The 21,391-nt window shown below is 48.4% G+C and overlaps 1 protein-coding gene and 1 non-coding gene across 3 annotated transcripts in view; both read right to left on the reverse strand.

Annotated features, from left to right (window-relative positions):
- Window positions 1–21,391, reverse strand: part of CHN2 (chimerin 2) — a 938,196-nt gene that overhangs the window by 140,123 nt on the left and 776,682 nt on the right. The window lies entirely within an intron of this gene.
- Window positions 11,057–11,159, reverse strand: LOC138570488 (U6 spliceosomal RNA). Its single transcript, XR_011303535.1, has one exon. It is a non-coding gene; the product is annotated as a U6 spliceosomal RNA (small nuclear RNA).

Here is a 21,391-nt window from a genome sequence, read left to right on the forward strand (position 1 = left end):
TGACCGAGCAGCAGAGAAGCACATTTCGTTGGGTACTCGGCACGGCACGGAGCCCGAGCACAAATAGAACACTTTTCTTATTTCCCAAAACGCACCCACCAAAGAAAAAGGGAAAAGAGAGAAGAAGTGAGATACAGGGCAATGAGCGGAGCCCACGTCGTCGTGGGATGAGGACGGCGGCACAGGCCAGGGGGCACAACCCTGGACCTCGTGCCCAAAAGTGTACATTATGTATTATTATGATGATTGTGTATTATTACGTGACGTGCAATACAAACCACTGCCTTTTATTGCCAAACACTTACACAATGTTTCAGTGGTCTCTGGGGAGATTGCAGGAAGGGGGCTGGTCTCTGAGGAAGTACAAAGTGAGGGACAGTCACTAACCTCTTGGGTCCACAGGGTATAGAGTTTAGCAACTCAAACCCAGTTAAACGGGCTTTACCTATGGCGGTGATGGGGGCAATCCTGTTAGGTCCTATTACCGCTAGTCCCCACTGGAGTCTAATGGGGCCAAAAACGAGAAATAACCCCAACTCTAAATTAGGCGGTAATTGTATTTCTCACCTGCATTCATGGAAATAGAGTAATACGCCAAAATTCATAATGTTAGTATTAACGCTTCATACATTTATTTTACAAAAATGCCATTTTAAATTCTGATTTGTGCCTGGGCCTAGGCCTGCTCGGTGCATCACAGTTGAGGAGCAAAGCTGGCACAGCGCCTTGCACTGCAGTGATGCTGAACAGCGCTTTCTTTCTCAGAAGTAACAGACTGCTAACTTTAATCAGTATTTACAGGAAAATCATTATTTTTTTCCGACAGCTTTCTATTCATTTTCTGAGAAACAAAGGAAGCAGTGACTCCTGCTGACTGCGGTCTTGTTCGCGAGCAGCCTAGCGTCTCGTGGAAACCGTGGCCTAAAGCGCTGCCGACGGCAGGTGTCTGACCCAGACTCCTCCCTGCATGAGCCGCGGCGGGGCGGGAAGGTCTGGTTCAGAGATGCGGGGGTCTGGTCCAGGCCTCCCCGTACGGATGGAGAGAAAAAGTGGCGTGAGAGGGAGAGGGAGAAAAGACAGGGGGAGAGAAAAAAAGAGACAGTGAAGGGAGAAAACACAAGGGGACAGACAGAGAAAGTGAGAATGACAGGAGCACAGTCGGTGACCCAGATGGAAAGAGGAAAGGAACGACTGAGGAGAGAGACCGAGGAACAGAAAATAACAGGGGAAGGGCCTTCAGAAGTTGTCTGTGGGAGAGAAAAAGGGGGAGGGAGTGAGGAAGGGAATGTGTGCTGGAAAAACGTGATTGAGAAAGTAGATGGTGGAAGGGTGAGGTGACTTTGAGCGTCATCAGCACACCCATGTAATGTTATGTTAAATTAACTTATATAGCACAAGAGACCGAAAGTATTCAGCCCTCATTTCAACTCATGTACACCAACCTTGTCACAACCTCTTGTGGCCTCGGCACCCAACTGGCTAACCTTCCAACACATGGACTTCCCTCCTACCCCCCTTTATATCAAGACCCGCTCTAGACCATCGGCTACGAGCCTAGCCCCCAAGAAGCAGCAAATACTTAATGAAAGCATGGGGGCATCCAAGGTCGGACTAGGGCATACAATTGTCTCGGGCACCAATACAAAAGTGGCCCAACGTTGCAAATGGCAATTCATTCCTTTTGTGACAGAGTGTTTGAATAGTACCCGTGGGAGAGGTGTTGTGCATTCAGCAACAATGGTCAAAACTACTAGCCGTATTGTGAAGTAACTCATCATACTGGCCCACGTTTGCCAAAAAAGTGGCCCACTTTGACCAGAAATACTAGCCCACACTAGAATTTTGGGTTCTTAGTTTGGGCATTGCCCTATTTCCCAATAGGCCAGTTTTTGGTTCGGGCATTGCCCTATTGTCCTACAGGCCAGTCCAAGACTGGGGGCATCCCATGCCGTCCCCGTAGTCCCACGAGTGGGCTCGCCGCCTCCTGGAGAGACTGACGGCTGATGTCCTGGGCTGCTACTATCTCCCTGGATGAGAGTCACAAGCATTGTAGGGCCTGTCTAGGGGAGCAGCTCCTGGCCCATCTCTGCCCCCCTCCTCGACATTCAAGAGCCTTAAGGGAACCCAACTCCAGGGTCACTAGGACAATCCCGGCCTCCTGAACGCATCATGGTCGGGTGCACACTCACAGCGGTACACCCCCATGCTCACCTCCTTTGCACGTGTGACCGTGGTGCATCCTGAAGAGACGCAGGGCAACGGTCGTGGTAAGCTCTCCACAAAGCACCTGCACAAGATCCGGCCACTCAACCTCGAGAAGCAACCTCCAAAGCTCAGGAACTCACCAATCCTCCGTGCACCCACTCCCATGGACCAGGAGAAGCCTTGCGATCAGTCTTAGATTGTTAATAAGGTATTGCACTCATTCATTTAACCTTTCATCCTAAACACATCTCACTGGCCCAAGCCATTCTGGCTGTGCACCACCCAACAGATGGCCTCACCTGTGTCTCTGAGCAATCAGGGGTGTGGGGGTGTGGGGGGTAGCAGGCTGCTTCCAGCTTAAAATTCCATCCAGTGACACTTCATGATGGATGCCTGGCAATCAGGTTCAGGTCCCGGTCCCGGTCATGGAATGTCACCATGATGTTCTCCAACGTAGGGCCTCGATCCATGGTCAACCTCCACCACCCGACATTGATGCAGCTTTCAACACCCCTCGAACCATGCTCAACCTCCACCACCCGACATTGACACAGCTTTCAAAACCCCTTGATCCATGCTCAACCTCCACCACCCGACATTGACGCAGCTTTCAACACCCCTTGATCCATCCTCAACCTCCACCACCCGACATTGACGCAGCTTTCAACACCCCTTGATCCATGGTCAACCTCCACCACCCGACATTGACGCAGCTTTCAACACCCCTCGAACCATGCTCAACCTCCACCACCCAACATTGACGCAGCTTTCAACACCCCTCGAACCATGCTCAATCTCCACCACCCAACATTGACGCAGCTTTCAACACCCCTCGAACCATGCTCAACCTCCACCACCCGACATTGACACAGCTTTCAAAACCCCTTGATCCATGCTCAACCTCCACCACCCAACATTGACGCAGCTTTCAACAGCCCTCGATCCATGCTCAACCTCCACCACCCAACATTGATGCAACTTTCAACACCCCTCCATCCATGCTCAACCTCCACCACCCGACATTGACACAGCTTTCAACACCCCTCGATCCATGCTCAACCTCCACCACCCGACATTGACGCAGCTTTCAACACCCCTTGATCCATGCTCATCCTCCACCACTCGACATTGACGCAACTTTCAACACCCCTCCATCCATGCTCAACCTCCACCACCCGACATTGACACAGCTTTCAACACCCCTCGATCCATGCTCAACCTCCACCACCCGACATAGACGCAGCTTTCAACAACCCTTGATCCATGCTCAACCTCCACCACCCGTCACTGATGCAACTTTCAACACCCCTCGATCCATGCTCAACCTCCACCACCCGACATTGACGCAGCTTTCAACACCCCTCGATCCAAGCGAAGGACCTCTATCCATGGTCATCCTTCACCACCCAACATTGACGCAGCTTTCAACACCCCTCGATCCATGCGCAACCTCCACCACCTGACATTGACACAGCTTTCAACACCCCTCAATCCATGCTCAATCTCCACCACCCTACATTGACGCAGCTTTCAACACAGTCGCCAACGTTTCGGGATCTGTCGACTGGTGAGTTCAGCAGTGGTTCTAGCTAGTCGGTTGCCCTTAGACAAGAGAGGAGTGTATACAAGGGGGACCGCTTACTTTATCACCCCTGCCAAGGTCCCAGTGGCCATAGGAAGAAACTGCAGCCATCTAGGATATCCGCTGACTCCTAGAAGAAGGGATGAGATAGATCAGCTTCAAGGTGAGCAGGTCTAAGTTAGAGGCAGGTGTCTGCAAGCCACGTAGTAAAAACAGAAAAGGGGGCTATCAAAGAAACAGAAGTTTGAAAATGCAGCTTGTGAGAAGAATCATGGGCTCCACTCGTTCCCACTCGCAGGGTCTCATGGATGAGTGCGTTAATTAAGAACAATGCCTTATAGAAATGCAGGATACAAGAGGTGGCATCACGCATGCAAAGTTGCAGAAACATGCTAAACTGGCTGACTGATTCCAAGATGGCGGACGAATATTTTCTAATCTCGGCAAGCCGAGCCATGGGGCGGTTTCATAGCCAAATAAAGAGCAACTGAGGATTCAGTCATTCGCACAGGCCCCACCCAATCACAGGCCCACTCTCACTGATCACACAGCAGAAGGGAAAGGCATCAAAGACGAATAGTGAGAATGAGGTTGGCAATGCAGAGATAGATTAGCAGATTAGAATCTGGCAAGGCGGTGAAGGCGAGTAGGGACAGAGGGGGAGAGGGAGCAGAAGGAAGGTGGAGGGGAGGAGCGAGAGAGGGAAGAGGAGGAGAGCAGATAGTGTAGAGGAAAATGAGAGGATGAGGTGCCGCGAGAGGACCTAAGGAGGGCAAGAGGGCGTCTGGAGGTGTGCCAAGGAGATGGCAAGGGAAAAGGGAGTGAGGGGAGGAGAGCTAGAGCATGGCAGAAATGTGAGGCGGCCAAGGGGTAGAAGACAGAGAAAAGAGTTCCAGAGGAGAAGAGGAAGTGAGAAACTGGGGAGAGGGGGAGGGGAAGAGAGAAGGAATTGAGACCAGAGTAATGAGAAGAGAAGAATATACAGTCCCCAGAACCTCCACACGTGGAAATATAATTCAGTGGAGGAGAGGTCTAAGAGAACAGCTAATATAGATCAGCTAAGAAGCCCTACCCAATCACAAGCCCCACGGCAGGGAGGTCTCCCTTTACCAAAAAGAGAGGGAACCTGATAACGGCTGGATCTAATGGTTCTGAAAAACACTGATACCCAGCCCCCAACAAGATTACCCAAGGCGCCATGGGTGGCAGTGCCAGGGAAACCGCACGGCCTAGAACAGCAATACAACATTGCCAAAAGTACACTGGCAACCGAGTTATATCCAGAGAAGGCCAAGGAAGAAGGCTTGGTACGCTCTATATCCCAGGGACTGGTTTTACACTAAACCTGCCTTAGGTGTGAATCATAAAAGCCCATCCTGTAAAATCCTAATCCATGTCTGTTTTATAACCAAAATAAAAGGAGCAGGTGAACTGATACTTGGTCTTGACCTCGTCTGTGGATTGCTCGGCTGTGCCGGGTCTAAGAGGCGTTCTTCTGCTGAGAAGGCCCTTCTGAGCCTTATAAGGCTCAGGGGATGAGGGCACTTATCATTGACAAATCCTCTGCATTCTGGCTGCCTTGAATACCAGCTGCACCACCACTAAAAGTCCAGAGTGCATCCATAGACTTCAACAGAGGCCACAGAACCAAAACTGTCAGCCCTTCTGCAAGGCCTTCCGGGCCCACAGTGGATTCCAGGATCAAATTCAAAGTGCTGAGCCAGACTTATATATGGCTCGTTTGTACAGAGGGCAGCACCGCAGAAAAGAGGTAAGTGGGCAGAGGGGTGGGTGGAACGGTACAAATAAAATAGAAGGCAGGGTGGGGGGAAGATGGCAGTGCAGGGCGGGGTATGGAGGGTTCATGGAGCGCAGGATGAGATAAGCAGTTTCAGCCCGCGATCCGAGGAACCTGATTGGCTGATCCAGCTGGCCCGGGTGCTAACATAACATATTACATAACATAACATGCAACATATTCGTGCAACTAACATAACACAGCACATCTATTGATCCTGTGAATGACTCTATTCTTCTCCCCTCTCTCTTCCCAGGTTTTCTGAGTCCGTTCTGCGGTGGTTTGGCTTTTCATCTTTCTAATCGGTTCTACTCTGTTTCCTGGGCTGGTCGCCGGTCTTCCTCTCGCCCGCTTCTTTTTGGCATGCCTCAGGGTTCTGTCGTTGGTCCCCTCCTCTTCTCCCTTTACACCATTACTCTCTCGGCCCTCACCAGCTCCTTTAATCTTTCCTGTCACTTCTATGCTGATGACACTCACATTTTCAAAGTGGTTATATGTAAAAAAATTAAAAATAAACTCCCGGAAAAGGACCATGCCACAAGAAATAAAACACATGGAAAAATAACAACTTAAAAAAAGCAAAATGACAAGCAATGCAGTGCAACCGGTATTAGCACCCTTGACCTAAAAACCTTTGACCTAAAACATTTGATCGAATATGTTTGACCTTTTTTTCAGTCAAATTTAATTACATTTATATATGGGGATGGGTAAGGGTATAGATTAGGTTGAGAGTAAGCGGGGGACGGGGTTGCGAGGGGTCTCCCCCTGCATTTTAGACTGAAAAAAAGGTGAAATAAATTAGATCAATTGTGATTAGATCAAGTGTTTTAGGTCAAATAGATCCAAACCACGCAAGCTGCTATTAGCACGACGTAAAACATAAAATAACACAAGTGTGGCTAAATGACTACCGCACTGCTGCGGTACAAGGCTGAGTGGTGGCTGAAGCACCTTCTCAGCACCACACTACCACTAGACCAGCAGTGACCCAATCCTAAGGGTGAAACAGATAGAGCCGACAGTTATCTCCTTCACCGCTTTAAGGTAGCCTGGGCCGAAGACAGGCTGTAATCTTCAGAATGGATATGACCTGGTACATATGCACAGTGGTACCAAAATAAAAGTGTGTCCAACCAGCGTTCTATAACACTAGGAACTTTGATGAAACTAACAATGCACGCAACAAATTCAAAACAATAAAGTCCCACCCCTTTAAAGGAAAAACAGAGAATGCAGACTTTGCGAAAAAAGACTGGAGTGCAGCCAATTGATTTGACCAGCAAATGTCAAAAGTATTTAGAAGTGTCTTGAAAAGACATTGAGCTGGTCTTATAAGTCACTTGCGCTCTTTAAGGCATATCACAGGGATAGGATCACTGCAAATGCCATTACTACCTGTCTTGCTGGCTTGAGAGAGTCGAGCCAGGTTTTATGGTGCTTTTCTGCCCTGAAGCCAGTGTAACTCTCTTCCAGTGGTAATTCGCCATTGATACAGCTTCAAGACAGGGCTCTCTGTAGGTTGAATCGGTTGTCTGGATAGGTCAAGTTGAAGGCTCCCAACTGGTCGAGTCAGCAGTCGAGTCGTGTCGAGACTACGGCTCTGTTGGGTCGAGTTGGCACTTTGGACGCAGCGAGTTCCACAGCAGCGAGCTGGTTGTCGAGTTGCAGTGGCGATGTATCTCAATGCATCTCAATGGGTCAAGACAGCTTGAAGAAGCAGGCAAGCGGTTCGAAGTTCTTGGGGCACCAAAAGCAATACTGCAGGTCCTGCAGTGGCTCGAAGTGAGTCGAGTGCTGTTGAGCCAGTTTGAGACTTGTCTTAAGGAGGTAAACAGGGTTCTGAGCTGCTTCTGGGTTTCTGGGTTGCTGGCAGTTCCAGTACAGGGTCTCCAAGAACAAGATAAGCTATATATTTCACACTTCCACTCCAGGAAGATTGTCTGCAATTGTCCTTCATCTCCAGTTCGAAGGATTCTCTTTGCACAGCACCGGAACCAGAGAAGCCTTGGTCCTTGGCAGTTTTATCTCAAATGTGCCCTTGACATGGTTGAGCCTTCTGTCTTCACCTCTATGGAACAGACTGTTTCCAGAACAGAGCAAAGAGGATTCCAGGTGAACCCTTCTTGTCTTGAAGTTCAAAGATAAATCATCTAAGGGGAGGGTCCTCCTCCTTGTAAAGGCAAAATGCCACAGCACAGTTCTCCAAAGCAAGCCTACTTCAGGGTGCAATCCAGGCTGCTGTAACAAGTGTCCTTTGCCTTCCAATGTCATGCCCATAAGTCTTTGTCTGCAGGAGGTGGGGAGTGGGTAGATGGTTTAGGAATCTCTAGCAGAATCCAAGGGGATCCCTAGCAGAATCCACAATGGTGGAACCCCTCTCGGGACTAAACCTTTCCGTCGGACTACTCTAATTCAAACCCTTTCCTCTGTCTGCCTACTTCATAAGTGCTCCAGTAATCAGCACCCAGGAGTGCAAGAGCAATTGTCATGTTGCAACTGTCTTTGAAGCACCAGTTCCCAGGGGACCTGCCGGGAAGGGTTCCTGTGCCCTGGAAGAAGGTGTCAACTTTACTCAGGTGATCAAAGGAGAAGCTTCCTGGACCAGGCTCCAGATGGTTATGGTGGTCACACCTAAGCCAGAGAATACACACCCAGACCTGTCATAAATGGTCACCCCAACAAGCTGGCAATAGGATGAGATTAAATTGCGTGTGGCTGTACACTTGTGTAACCTCAGTAGCCACCATTTCACGACTAGACGTGCTTTATTATATTTAGAGTTGACTTTGCCACCAGGTGATTGGGGTACACAAATGCCGTTTAGAACCAGACGTGCAGATAATTAAAATGTCACCTCCGTCTGTTGGAAATGTGTGCCCAGGAATGCACTTGTGACCTTTGAATGTGCCCTGCTGCCACTGCGGGCAGTAGCTGGAGGATGTCAGGAGACATCACAGCAACGGTAAGTGGGTGCACTATGTTTTTGCAATCAGGCATTATCAACCACGGGGGAGGCGGTCCGATTAGCATGCCCCCCTTTCAGAAAAACAATGACCAACATCATGGATGGCTACAAATAAAAAAAGCAAAGGCTTTTGCACCCTCACAGATGGCAGTCTGACACACTGTAAATGAAGCATAACACAAAATAACCATTTATGAGATTAAAGGTGTGATATTGAATAACTTCAGCAGAAGGTTGATGAGCCAGCCAGCGCAAGTGGCAAAGGAATTAGTGGGTATGAGCGAACAAGAGTGTGAGTGAGTATGGCAAAGTAAGCCGCAAGTTTGCTTCAATTGTTACATTCAAAAGCACACAATGATGTCATAAATTCATGACTGGATCAGACAATGGCAAAGATATGTATGTGTGAGTGAATGCATATGGTGATGTCCTAGTGAGGCCCTGAGTTGAAAGGTGAGCAAGTTACTAAAAGGGTGAGTGAGTGAGTGAGTGAGTGAGTGAGCACTGCTCATAGAACCCCACGCAGAACAATCTGCCTCGCAGTTACTGAGGAGTCTCCTAGGAATCTGGACCATCATGCGTGATACCCTCGTGCCCCTAGCCCACAAAGCATGCCACACAGTCAACCAGTGCACACTCATGTAATAGTATGCAGCCCATTAACACGTAATGGACATACATTGCTAGTCACAGACCACTATGCGCAACATGAATTAATTTATCAAATAAAGTAAATGAGTAATGTATTAAGTGTATGTTATGAAATGTTATGAATAATTGTGGCTAAAGGATTGTCTATATTAAACCAATAAAGCCTAATAAAAACATTTTTTTTAAAAAGAATATATCAAAGATTTGATTGACGGTGGGAATAGGAAACGGATCCCCTTCGCACGTCTCTGCCATGATTTTGCCTTGAGTGACTGCACCTATGCAAAATACAGGCAAATGAGGCGAATCATTGCTGCCAACATTGATCCTGTGCAATCAACGTCACAGAGTGCAGCCTGGTCAGCGCTGGAGCTTTGCAATCGTGCACTACATCCGGCTGCCACAATGTATGGAATATTGATATCCAGCCGTAGAGGAGGTCCCGAGCGTGCCAATGTCTGGGCTGGTGAACTAGGTGAGTCAGTTGATCTGGGCTGCTGGCAGAGATGCTGTAACAATGTTCCTTTGGTCAGCATGGACTGGGGTCTAACAGCGACTCAAACTAAAATCCTCTTGGCACACCAGAATTTATGTTCAAGAGACATCTTCTGGAGAATTATCAATGTTGGAAGTGCAGACAGGCAAGGGGCTCAATGAGTAATTTACTCTGGAATTACAAGAAAATAAGAGACTTCTGGGAAGGGGTCCGTGAAAGGATGGACCTGGTTTTAAGCTGCACTGTTACAATAAATGCATCAATTTTGGTTCTCAGAGATGTGTCTCTATTGGATGAAGTACCCTTTTGTAAGCAAGTCTGGCTCCGCCGGGCATGTATGGTTGCTAAAAAAATGATCCCGAGGCATGGAAGTCAGCTGCTTCCTTCTGTATTGATGACTGGGTGGAAGGATTGCTAACCATATGCACATGTGAGAGGGCCATCTATAAGCAGTCTGGAGACACTGATCCATTTACAGATATATGGGGATCATTCCTGGATACATAGGGCTAATGTTTCCATTATGTAACCACTGTTCATTACTGTGCACTTGTCTCATGAAAGATAGTCATTTTTTTGATTTTTGTTCTTTCGTTTTCTTTTCTTTTCTTCTTTCTTTATCATTCGTCTACTTTGGTGAATACTTGTGCTTGCTAATTCTTGATTGCTCATTTGTACACCTGCGTTAACTCTACAGAATGTAATGCTGTTATGTATCACTTGTTGAGTTTCATGTGACTTTTGACCTGTGAAAATAAAAATCTTATATCAGAGACACCCCATTTTGGCTTCCTGTAACATAAGGCTATGAATCCACTATGTTTGCAACGCACTAACAACCATGGACGTAATTTTAGGGGGGGCAGGGGTGTTTGTCCCCCCCCAAGTTTCACGGCACACCATTTTGTCCCCATTCATTTGGCTGGGGCACCTTTTCTTCAGATGTCATGTCCCCCCCAACATTTTCAGCAAAGTTACTCCACTGCTAACAACTGCCGGCTGCTGAGTGTTCAAATGAGTCTTTTGTAGTTCAATTTCACCCTGTGCGAAAAACAAACTTTGCAACAAACCTTTTGATCAGCAGAGCAATTTCCTTCAATGACGTCACCATAACATCATTTTATTTTGATTGCAACATACACGAGGGACCGTTCAACAACTGATTTACACGAATGCAAGATCGCATCGGCACAGTTAGCCGGCTCTAGTTTTCTATTTACAGGGTCCTTTAAAAAGAGAATTTAGGCCTCAGCAACTCACGCACATATTTGTATGGCGACTGGCAATCCGAAAAAGGCCGAAATTATAGTAAAAAAAACCTCGAATCCACTTTTTTACTGATAATCTTATATATTTCTTTTTTGGGAACACTTCGCGAATTTTCGTGTCATCCTTGCGCAGGGGCCATGCATATCTTCTCTGTATCATTCCAATTTTAGTATATCTGCTGCCGAGGCGAATTTTATATTTACAACCGACTGAATCCAAAAGTGTTTTTTCAGAAATCTTTCAATGACGCTGGAGAAACAATGTCCTCTCCTGCTTCTGTCCCACGCATGGCCTTCCTGCTGTGCCATAATCATTGGGAAGTTGTGACAAGGATGGCCTCTTCCTACCATTAGAGAAAACTATTTTGAAAAGATTGGACAGCCTTGTATGTGGCTTTCTCTATAGATGCCCCCTTTTAATGATAGATGAACTCCCATGGATTACTTTGTGGATTTCATTGGGAGCGGCCAATGTGTACATGCATCCAACAGGTCTAAGCACAGCTAGACAACATTTGGTGTGTTTTTTTTCCCAGGCCTGTATTTCGATGCTGTATTGTTTAGTTCATCAAGTCTATCTTTCCAATCTGCCATTTGCAATTTGACTTGCAGTCATCGTTTTACCTTCTGCCTCTCAGCGTCTATTTTGATGATAGCACAGCGAGTAGAGTCTCGATTTAACATCTGTGCAGAGCCTGCTGGCGCAGGTTCGAATCCCGGCGGGGCCACACTCAGCCTTTAATCCGTCCGAGGTCGATAAATGAGCCCCACACACCGTGGGTAATAATAAGCAGCGCTCAGATGCCTGAGGGTTCGTAGCGCTATATAAATGCTACATTATTATTATTATTAATATTATTAATAACTAAACGAGTTATTCTATAAATATCAAAACTGAACCCAGTGAGAATAAAAAAACAAAAGACTCCCGGGAGCTGGCGTGGCAGTGGGGCGGTCACCCAGCCTGCCCTGCACTAAGGCCGGCCCTGAGGAGGAGTGTGTGTGTGGGGGAAGGCTCCAGAGGGTTAAGCTAGCGGGGGTGGTACTCAGGCGGATGGAGCCAGAAAAAGCCCTGGGAGAGGAGCTGTTGACCTGCATGGAACACATGATTTACCATATGGTAAAGCCCACATTCTCAGCCGCCTGATTGGCCGATACCTCCCAGGTGCTAATATTAAATATGAGCAGGTAAATACATTAGGTAAGTTCTGCCTGGTATGCGCCTGCTTCTAGCCAGTCAACCGCCTTCCATGGGGTCTAGTCTGTCACTGCAGGGCCGCCCGGCTTCGGTTACACCGGCCTCGGTGCCTCCTGGATTAGGAGGTGTTTGCTCTCAGCTTTTCTTTTATGTCTATAGAGCTCTAAATCCGTCCGGATGGAACATCCTGTTATTTTTCCAAACAAACAGATTCGGTTTTCATGGCGACCGGCGCGGGTCCCTTTGTTCGCGAGCACAATCAGCGCCAGTAAACAAAGGCGGGATCGTACCGGCCTTCGAGAACTTGGCCAAATACCCTATTTAGTCATACCTTGTGTGTGTACGGGCCGCTGGAGGCCTGCATCACACACAAACAAATCAGACTCCTGTCAGACCTCCTTGTAGCATTCTAACTTCGTTATGCGAGGCCCCGACTTGAGTAAAGATATTGCTGCTGGGGTCCCCCTAGATGTCATTTCTGCTTCTAGTTGTGTCATGATATGCTTTGTTGGTATGTGATGATATCTGGAAGAAAGGGAGATGTGTTGTATAGTCCTGGGGGAGGAATGCAGAAGCATGTGATGTAAGATGGAATGTTATATTATAGTGTGAGTGAGGGAATGCTTGTGGCAGGGGCTCTCCAACTGCCTAGGCCTGGGACACTCACCGTTCCATCTTACATCACATATGTTTATTTATTAAAATCAGTCACCGTACTCCCCTTTGGAAGAGCCTGACACCCCCCGGATACACTTCATAGCCACCCTGGTGGGGGCAGCCTCACATGTTGAAGACCACTGCCTTGGAGGCCTTGGCAAGGAGCGGCTCAGTGTGGTAAAGGGCTTCTGGGGTACCCAACCTTTTACCCTTGGAAGGAGATGGTTCATAGCAAAATGGACCGCTTCACGCCAAGTCTCCACCCCCTGCTGCCTCTCTGCCAGTCTGATAAATGCTTCCAGAGCCTCCTCTATGCCAATCTGACACATAGTCTCCAAGCCCCGCCTTTATAAATGATCTCTATGCCCAATCGCATATGTAATCTAATCCATGGGCAGAGGCTCCATGCAAAAGGGGCGTGGCCTAGCAGTTCCTCTGTACAGCTTCCAGTGGTGGCAGGACCAAGACTAATCCGAATATTGCTGGCCCCAATCTGTAATGGCGCAGACAAGCTAAAAAAACAATCCTATGGAAGGTTGTGGGAAACAATGCCAGTGGTTGTGATTAATTCAAAACGTTCCCTTAATTATCTCCCTGTGTGACAGAGGGCATGCCCAGACGTGGTTCCCTTTTTTGGTGCCCTGGTGGGATTCACGCCGCATCTGGCTAATGACGCCCAACAAGGCCAACACTGTTTGCTGTTGCCTGAGTTCTGGTGCAGAGGGGTTATGGCCCTGCACTTCTGGCTGGAGAGCTACCAATTGATAGAGGCGCTGAGAAAGGCGCTGAATTCAAGCCATCTCCTCCACTGCAATATGACTCCCGCACACCCACAAACCAAAACCGTACTCGGGCGATCTAAAGCTACAACCACATAGAATCCACCAACCCCAGGAACGGCAATCGCACAACAATTCATAAAGTAGAAGCAAGAACCGAAAGAACCTTGTCATCCAGAAACCCCACATGGGTGCCCAACTGCATGCCTCCAGGATACCCCCATTAATATTCATGAGATAAATTTGGATACAATGATTCTAAATGCAAAGGCGTTGAAAGGGGGGGGGGGCTGAGGGGGCTATAGCCCCAGAACGTTTGGTTGTAGCCCCGGTAGAGGCTCAGGCGTTACAACCAAAAGCCCCGACAGTCCCTACAATCCCAAAATGAGCATAGCCCCAGGTCTTTTCCAGACCTAGCAACACCCCTGTCTAAATGTAAGCACATTGCTTCTCATGAATATTATTCAGGGACATCCTGAAAACCCGTCAGGATTCTGGCCCCCGAGGCCTGGTGTTGGAGCCAATCAAACTGCATCTACTCACCCACACCCAAACTAAGGTGTTCCAATTTCTGGTCAGCTTTCGCTCCATACGTGAACCGCACGCGCACTGCAGCCGTACACCAGGGCATTAACTACTGCGGAGCCACTAAGAGCTGCCTGCGCAGCCCACCTTAGGCCTTAGCGCACCCTTCTCCTTCCCCTGCCAGCGGCCCTCCAGGGGTGTCAGCGCTGGCACCTTGCACTGCTTCCTGCTGCTCTGCCAAGCCGTTCAGACCGGAGTACTCTCATCGGTGGCAGCACCAAGGCTGGCACGAATGCCTATGGTTAGGATTCATTGAAAACCTTGAATCTATCATTTTTTTACAGGGTCAAGCCTCCATGCAAAATCTGATGCAGAGTTGCAAAGCCTCGCATCCGCACACAATCTGGCAGTGTTTCCAAGCCCCACCTCCATGCACAATCTGACAATTTTGCCAAGCCCCACCTCCATGCCCAATTTGACAATGTTTACAAGCCCTACCTCCAAGCGCAATCTGACAATGTCACCAAGCCCCGCCTCCATGCCCAATCTGACAATTTTGCCAAGCCCCAACTCCATTCCCAATCTGATGATGTTTACAAGTCCCGCCTCCATGCACAACCTGACACTGTCTCCAAGCCCTGCCTCCATGCACAATCTGACAATGTTGCCAAGCCCCACCTCCATGCACAATATGCCAATGTCTCTATGCCCTGCCTCCATCCACAATCTAACAGTGTCTCCAAGCCCTGCCTCCATGCACAATCTGACAGTGTCTCCAAGTCCTGCCTCCATGCACAATCTGACAATGTCGCCAAGCCCTGCCTCCATGCACAATCTGACAATGTCTCCAATCCCCACCTCTATGCACAATCTGACATTGTCTCCAAGCACCACCTCCGCATGATCTGATAGTGTCTCCAAGCACCCCATCATGCACAATCGGACAGTTTCTCCAGGGTCGACCTCCATGCACAATCTCACAGTGTCTCAAAGCACCATCTCCATGCAGTATCAGCCAGTGTCTCCATGCCTTGCCTTCATGCACAACCTGACAGTGACTCCAAGTACCGCCTCCATGTAGAATCAGAAAGTGAGCCAGCCCCGCCTCCATGCGCAATCTGACAGTCTCCAAGCACCACCTCCATGCCGATCTGAGAGTGTCTCCAAGCCCGCCTCCATGCACATTCTGACAGTCTCCAAGCCCTGACTCCATGCACAATCTGACTCTGTCTCCAATTCTCTCCTCCATACACAATCGACAATGTCTCCAAGCCTCGCCTCCATGCCCATTCTGACAGTCTTTCCAAGCCGTGCCTCCATGCACAATCTGACAATGTCTCCAAGCCCTGCCTCCATGCACAATCTGACAATGTCTCCAATCCTCTACTTCATTCACAATCTGACAGTGTCTCCAAGCCCTGCCTCCATGCACAATCTGACAATGTCTCCAAGCCCCGCCTCCGTGCACATTCAGTCTCCAATCCCTGCCTCAATGCACAATCCGACAATGTCTCCAAGCCTCACCTCCATGCCCAATCTGACAGAGTTTCCAAGCCGTGCCTCCATGCACAATCTGACTCTGTCTCCAATTCTCTCCTCCATGCACAATCGACAATGTCTCCAAGCCTCGCCTCCATGCCCATTCTGACAGTGTTTTCAAGCCCTGCCTCCATGTACAATCTGACAATGTCTCCAAGCCTTGCCTCCATGCACAATATGACAATGTTTCCAAGCCCTGCCCCGTGCACATTCTGACAGTCTCCAATCCCTGCCTCAATGCACACTCTGACAATGTCTCCAAGCACTGCCTCCATGCACAATCTGATGACATCTCCAATCCTCTCCTTCATGTACATTCTGACAATATCTCCAAGCCCCACCACCATGCACAATCTGACCGTGTCTCCAAGGCCCGCCTCCATGCACAATCTGACAATGTCTCCAGGCTCCCACTCCATGCAAAATCTGACCGCCTCCATGTCCTGCCTCCATGCACAATTGGATGCATAGTCACATTACCCAGCCATAAAATCCAATATGACAGGGAGAACATGACATACCCTCCTTGCACAGTCATCAGAGCTTTGTAGGTAATGCAGGCTGTCTTGAAGGTGATGCGAGCTTGGAGGGGTAACCAGTTTAGTTCTCTGAGAGAGGGAATGGGGGCAGGGCTAAAGTCGAGGGTACACGTGGGTGGACGAGTCCACCCACTTTCTTCAGAGGGTGGTCTCAGTTCCCCCCAACTAAAATGAGAAACATTGAAAGTCTTCCTTGAATTTATTAATGTAAGCCGCAGTTGTCAGGTTTGCAGGCCGGATACTTCGCCACTGCACTATATAACCTGATGAAAAATACCAAACAACTAAAGATTAAATGTCCCATTTCGGTACTGCATGTTCCAGGGAAAACATTTGTATTGGTTGTTGGAGTTTAAATCATGCACACCTTTTAACGTTTTCAAAAACACTATTAGAAGAAAATATCCTCTCTTGGTTTGTGTGTGTGCTGACTTTATGAAAGGCAAATGCCGTTCGTCCTGTGCAATTTGGGTGGTTATGCAAAGCCAATTTAATGAAATGTGCATATTTCACCTTGATATGCTAATTTCTGGTGACGACACATTCTATTGTGTTTGTTGATGATTACCCCCACTTTAATTTTTAGGATTTGACCCCTGGATGGGGGTACATGGTCAGATGACTTGGGTCCTTGGATGAAGCATGGGGCAGCGTGCTGGACAGCTTTAAGGGGGGCAGAGTAATGGCTGGGACAGAACTGCCACCACCCACAACCTCCTTGGCTTCCATTTGGAAACTAAAGTCCTATATGTGAGCCACCCAAGGTCCGCGACCATTACATATGTAATTTACCTCCAGCCCATCCTTTCACCTACAGCCCATCCTTACTATGAAGGCGCTTCTCCTGAAGGCCATCGTTAAGGTGTAACTCCTATGAGATGTTCATTATAAAATGCCTATCGGGCACGACAGTGAAAGAAAATCAGCAAACACTGACATTGAAATACGCTTGGCAAAAAATACCCCTCACCCCACTCACCTCACATCTATTCCCTGCAGAAAAGGCATACAGGTGTGTGGAAAATACACATGTAAGCCTTTTTATTTGTGACTGTTAAAACATAAGCAGTTACTATTTACTTATTTATAGTATTCAAAACCAGACACAATGATTTCAACCTGCAGTCTCATGGCTTAGGCCGTCACTAGAAGCCCTAGAGTGCATTATCGGACGGTAATGCCCTGTTAGCTACTGCTGTCACCAAGTTCAGTGGGGAGCGGGATAGTGGGGGAGAGGGTCCTGGGGGAGCATGTCGGAGATCCTGAAGAAATGCAGAGCAGCAGCTGTTGAAAAATTCCGGGCATGGCCCCGTTCCCCAGTTAGTTATCCCCCCACCCCCCATGCAGACCAGCTGCTGCGGGCAGGGGGGCGCTGGGACAGGCCAACAGGACAGGCAGCCAGTCGTGGATGCGCCTCACTCGTCCACCAGAGCCTCGATAATGCACGATAATGATATGCCAAGGCAATGCCCCCTGGTCCGTGGCGCTCGGCTGCACCCTGTGTTTACCACGCCTGGCAGTATGGTTTGGGTTTCACACACTGGTAGGGTAGTGCCTTGTATTTTTGATATCATATTGGTAACCTGTTGTTAAGGATGTTTTGCTAAAGTTTACCTGGAGGTAAGACTCTAGAAAAGTATCCCTTGGTGTGCAGGGCCTCGACTCTTAGTACAAGTCTGTAGTACCCACAGGGTTGGTAGCATGGCAGAGCAGCCAGGCTTATCTTAGGAGGAGGAGGACAGCTGTAGGCAAGTACACTGAACCCAGTAAATACAATAGTCCAAAGAAACTCTTACACAGTAATTGTTATATTAAAAATATACATTTATATTAAAAATATACATTTATTCTTAATTACACAAAGAAGGAAGACAAATACTTGTTTCACTTAACCAATACACATAAGAATTGATAGCAATACTTTTTAGAGGTGATTGATTCATGGCTTGCGGTTGCATTTGTTACAGAGAATGACAGTTCTACCGTATTATCAGTACTACCGCGCACTCACATTGATTTACAACGTATATACATACGGTAATGGTATTCATTTAGTAAAACCACATCAAATAAAGTTTGTAGGAAAGAAAATAGTTGGTTATACACACCTTAGCAAATCTTCACATTGTAGTGACACTTTTCAAGGCTTCTAATGCTTTTAAAGTCCAATCCCTAACTACACCAAAAAGTCAGTGTCAGAGTGGAACCAAAGTCTCAGTGGCAGCAGAACAGATGAAGTTCCTCGGGATACTTTTGTCACACAAATAGAAATGTTTAGTGATATAACTGTCACGACCCTCGCCCAAAACCCCCTCTGGCAAACCCATTGGGCAGGTGGAGTCAGGACTCGGGCCTCTAGAGCCTAGCATCCTCTTCAAAAGCCTTCATGGGCCAGTCCTGGCGCCTATGGCGCCAGGCTCAACACCATGAAAAACAATGTGCTTGGGAAATACTTTATTGTATTGTCAGCCGACATGGAGGCATCCACATAGCTTGGTTCCTAAGAACCAAGCTATGCGGTCTAGTGTTTTGGGTGTGGTAGCCTAGGGACTACTTTACCTGTACTATTTTGTTGGGGCTATTTAAACCACACCCGAGCAAGACAACATGCTTCGCGTTACTTTGCAGCTTGCAACGTGACGCTCACCGTGTCCAGCTATTCCCTCGAACCTCAGAGAAGCAGAACCTGCATGGAGACAAAAGGAACATCATTAGCAGCAGCATCTTACCTACAGTCTTCATCTTTAAACACTTGCAGCTTCTGAGAACAGCTTCCTCGAATCTGCACGCCTCCCGGACAAAACGACCTGAAAGAGGAAGATAGAGGCAACATTAAAGAAAGCAGTAGAGGCATTTACAAATTACGAACTGCTCAAAAGGCTTACCTGGCTGGTCGCCGCTCGGCTGGCACCACTCCGGACATTCCACTCGCGCTGAAGAACTCCGCGACCTACAAGGAAGGAAAACACAGTTTAGCAAAGGCAAGACTTTGCAGCGCTGCGCATAGCGATTACTTACCGCATCATAGCGCTCTTAATACACCATCATTTACCAGCGGGGATCAACCAAGCCAGTTTGCCGCGCTGAAGCTCTGCATACCTAAGGGAGAAAAAAGAGACATTTTAAACAAAGAAAGGCATGCAGGATAGCAACAAAACTAAAGAACAGCAATAAGACCTACCTGAACAATATCAAACGGGCCGGCATCAGTGAAGTAACTGGACCGCACTCGCCCATGAAAGACAACGCGCCCCTGCAAAGAAGGCAGGACGGAGAGCACGCCTAATTCTACCTCAAGGTGAGGAGAGGGCACCAGAGGGACTGAAATCATACGGGGGTGGAGGGAGGATACTTACCCCAGTCGGTCAGTCTTGAACACAGTCCTCCTGTATTTTCAGGCCGAACCTTCCCCGCAGACCACATCTGGGCAAAGCTGAGAAGCATACCAGCGAGTAACCCGGCTGGGTGGCGTCCCTGTGGATACCAGGTGAGGTAACAATAACACGAAGTAGGGGGGCACTGCAAAGGACTCCCTAATAAGACACCCGCTTGCAAGCCTAGGCCAGAGGTAGGGGTGGACACCCAAACACCTGTAACTCTCTCCAGTCACACTGGAACAAATGTTCAGCTTAAGGTTAGTTCTACCTTCAGCCCCACAGTACCTTGGGTTAAAGGAAATAAACAAAGCTGGATTCTCTCCTGTTCAGCAGCGACAGACCCGGTCTCCACATTCCTCGGCAGGGATGTTCCTAGGTCTGGAAAAGATCTGGTGCTACGCTGTCAGGACTGTCGGGACTTTTGGATGAGCTTCTATCCGGGGCTACAATCAGAAGACCCAGGGCTATAGCCCCATTAGACCACCCCCACCCAGCAACGCCTCTGTTCCTCAATCTGGTGGTGAAAAGAAGGACTCTGAATGGGATGTCACAGCAGTAGCGAGAGAGGTCACTTGGCATGGATTTCTTCGGTTTCCTTGGTCGGTCTGCGGTTTTGGTGCCCTTTTTTTATCAGGTCCAACAAAGGATAGTTATTGCCCGGTCGATCTTCTTCGATTCTGTAGTCCTGCACTCTGGTGAGTGGAATTAGAATAGTGGGGTCATGCCTCTGGAGGTCCGACTGGAGCTCACCAAAGTTCAAGATGGTTTGGCTTCGCCAAGACGTTTTTGATTGATTGATTGATATTTTATTTCTATCGCGCTCGTACACAAATGTTTCAGAGTGCGACAAGGCAAGGGAGCCGAACAGGGGAGAACAAAACAGTGATCTTACTAGGCCCAGTGACATTGAGAACGCGCAAGTGCAAGGGAGAGCGGGGAGGGGAAAAGTGCATGGAAGGGGGGAGAAGTGGAAAGTGCGAAGCAGAGGAGAAACAGATAAATAACAATAAATAAATAATAAAGGCAACAAACAGTAGTAATGCAGACAGCAATTTGAAAGTGCTAGGTTTAAGGCAGCAGACAGGGTAGGTCTGATAAGCGCAGGAAGAAAAAGGGGGGGGCTGTATGGGTACAGATACAGACCCCAGTGCAAGAGGTGGCCCGGAGGCAGTGCGAGAGGGTGGCAGGATGAGCAGGTACCTTGGGCCCGAAGGACAGAGGGTGGCCAGGTGCACGGTGCCAAGAGAGAACAGATCAGCAGGGGAGAGGGGGAGCGAAGGCAGAAGAAAAGAGGAAGGTCTTGAGGTGCTTCCAGAACCAGAGAGGGTTCTCCTCAAGTTTTAGAGTGGCAGGGAGGCTGTTCCAGAGGTAGGCCCCAGTCGAAGACAGAGATCTAACGCCAGCTCGTTTCTTAGAAAAACGACTGACCCTGAGGGAGTTGGAGGTAGAGGAGCGAAGAGCTTGAGAGAGGAGGTATTTGCGGAGGGATAGGTGAAGGTATTTTGGACCCAGGCCCCAGTAAGCCTTGTGGACAATGCAGAGGGTTTTGAATTTAATCCTTGCATCCACTGGGAGCCAGTGGAGAAATTTCAGAGCTGGAGAGATACAATCCCAGGGCTTGAGGCCAAGGACAAGTCTCGCAGTCCTGTTCTGGATTAGTTGCAGAGGGCGGAGAGTAGAGGCAGGTAGATTTAGATAGAGGCTGTTACAATAGTCCAAGCTAGAGAGAACCAGAGCTTGAGATACCATGAGCTTCTGGGGGAAGGAGAGGAAAGGCAGAATACCTCTGAGGAGGTGCAGTCAGAAATT

The sequence above is a fragment of the Ambystoma mexicanum genome, chromosome 2q (assembly GCF_040938575.1).
Source record: "Ambystoma mexicanum isolate Mex_15411 chromosome 2q, UKY_AmexF1_1, whole genome shotgun sequence".
NCBI classification, from domain to species: Eukaryota; Metazoa; Chordata; class Amphibia; order Caudata; family Ambystomatidae; genus Ambystoma; species Ambystoma mexicanum.